Source organism: Cynara cardunculus, unplaced genomic scaffold (assembly GCF_001531365.2).
Source record: "Cynara cardunculus var. scolymus isolate 2C unplaced genomic scaffold, CcrdV1 Un_Scaffold_6487, whole genome shotgun sequence".
NCBI lineage: Eukaryota > Viridiplantae > Streptophyta > Magnoliopsida > Asterales > Asteraceae > Cynara > Cynara cardunculus.
This window is the reverse complement of record NW_020202993.1, coordinates 19,694-22,306: the sequence shown is the minus strand read 5'-3', so window position 1 is coordinate 22,306 and position 2,613 is coordinate 19,694. Positions and strand designations below refer to the sequence as shown.

Sequence of the window (2,613 nt, the reverse complement as noted above, 5' to 3'; positions counted from 1 at the left end):
TTTTGATTGCATTATAGTCTTAAGTATGTTTCTTATCATAAATTTAGTCGTAATCATGTTTCTTATCATAAATTTAGTCGTAATCCAATTTAAATTTTAGTTGTTCTGTCTTTGGCGAACTATGATTAGTTATTGCTTACAACAATCGGTAAGCCTATACATATAACGAATGTTATTGTTTATATACCTTGCATTGTATGATTCCTCAAGATTAGAGGATATTATATTTCATTGAACAATAAATAAAATACTCTTATTCTATTTCGTAATTGTACTTTAATTTTAGTTATATCACTTCTTTTATTGTGATTGCACATCTAATTATTTAGATGATTATATGTACATGAATTTATTTAAAAAATATTGAAAATAATTGTTACAAGCCAAACTAAAAAAATTTATTTTACATACACCTACGATAGTGCTCAACATTAAGCATACAATACTTGCGTGTTGCGGCTAACAATTTTTATATGTGATAACCGGATTCTGGTTATCACCCAAGGTTGCCAATCATCGGAAACCTACATCAGGTAGGGGATAGACCTCACGTCTCTACTGCCAAATTTGCTAATCAATACGGCCCTCTTATATCTCTCCGCTTAGGCAAGCAACTTCTTGTGGTTGCCTCTTCACCGGATGCAGCCATGGAAATTCTTAAAACTCAAGATCGTTTTCTTTCCTCACGTGTTGTGCCTACTGCATTTCAACAGGCATCCCTAATACCTCACTCCCTCATTTGGTCAGAGTGCAATCACACCTGGAAAAACTTAAGAACCCTTTGCCGAACCGAGATGTTCTCGGCGAAAGCATTAGAATCCCAGTCTAGATTACGGGATGAAAAATTAGGCCGGTTGTTGGATTTCTTGCATGGAAAGCAAGGACAAGTGATTAACGTGGAGGATGTAGTTTTTACTACATTGTTCAACACTTTGAGTTCCATTATCTTTGCAAGAGATTTCCTTGATTTGGAAGATAAATGTGGCAGTCGTGATGGGTTAAAAGAGTTGCTACATAAAATAATCGAGTATGGAGGGATTATAAAAGACTTGGGTTCTTTCTTCCCAATATTTGAGAGATTTGATCTTCAAGGAATAAGAAAAGGAACCATGAAACAATATAAAAATACATTTGCTTATTGGGAGGATATCGTAGAGGAAAGAAGAGCTTTGATCAATTCTTCAACATGGTCGTCAGAGTAAGCACAATCTTTCTTGGATCGCTTGCTTGAAAATGGTTTCTCAAATAATCAGATAAATCAGTTGGTTACGTTAAGTCTTTTTGACTATTTATGTATAAAATTATGAACTTGTAGCTGAACAAAAGTTATAGGCAGGGGATGATGATCGAAAATATATTTTATTAAAAAGAACCATTAATAGTATAGACGGATTTAATTATTTCGAAAACAAGAGAACAATTTTCCTACATAAAATACACATATGCCAAACCAGTTCATCAAACATTATATTGAACACACAGTCAACACAAATAAAGTCAATTTTGTTTCTCCATCAACAACCTTAATTAATCAAATTATTATGTTGTATTTCGGTTGTTTAATAGAAATAACATTCAATCTATCTCAACTATCGTGATTGTTTTCTTTACAATTGATTTTCTTTAATCTAACAATTTTTCTTATCTTTCCAGGAATTATTCGTAGGAGGAACAAATACAACACACACTTCCGTTGTGTGGGTTCTGACCGAATTCGTGAGATACAAAGAGGTCATGTCGAAAATAGTAGATGAGATCAAAAGAGAGATCAACTCGGATAAAATTACCGACTTGCAACTATCTAACTTACCTTATCTACAAGCGAGTATCAAAGAAGCCATGAGATTACACCCACCCGTGCCTCTTCTTCTTCCATATATGGCGGCTGAAACTTGTGAGGTTATGAATTACACAATTCCTAAGGGCTCCAAAATATTTGTCAATCKTTGGGCGATGGGCCGAGACCCTAAAATTTGGGATGACCCATTATCTTTTAAACCCGAAAGATTTATGGACTCGAAATTGGATTTTAAAGGTCAWGACTTTGAGTTATTACCATTTGGTTCGGGGAGAAGGATTTGTCCAGGAATGCCCTTTGGTATCAAAAGTGTTCAACTTGTATTGGCATCTTTGATTCATGAGTTCGACTTGATTCTTCCAAATGATGTTGATCCCATGAAGCTCAAGATGAATGACAAATTCGGGATTGCTTTGAAAATGGAAGAACCTTTGAAGATAATCTTCAAACAAAAAAGAGAGCATCAATATGCTTAATTCGTATTGGATCTCCTGTCATATATTTGTATCTAAAAGTTAATCAATGAATTCATGCTTATTTCATATGTAATTCATGTATTTTTAAATATCTCAATAAATGAAACATGCTTAATAAACTTGTAATGTTCCCCGTTATCTTTTGTTTGGCTTTTCTAATATTTTTTTTGTCTCAAATGGTCTAGGAAATAACTACATTAACATTTTAATGCTTCACATTTTCGATACTCTTAAAATATCGTGTTTAAGGTTCGTAAGAAATCACTCTAATAAATTACAAGGGTGGTGCCTGATTGGTTTGAGCTTGGCTCCGGAGGTCAAAAGTACCTATAGGTCCCA

General features: G+C 33.9%; 1 pseudogene; it reads left to right on the top strand.

Annotated features, from left to right (window-relative positions):
- The first annotated feature begins 505 nt into the window (after positions 1 to 505).
- On the top strand, positions 506 to 2,274 carry LOC112504675 (annotated as a pseudogene).
- Positions 2,275 to 2,613: the final 339 nt, after the last annotated feature.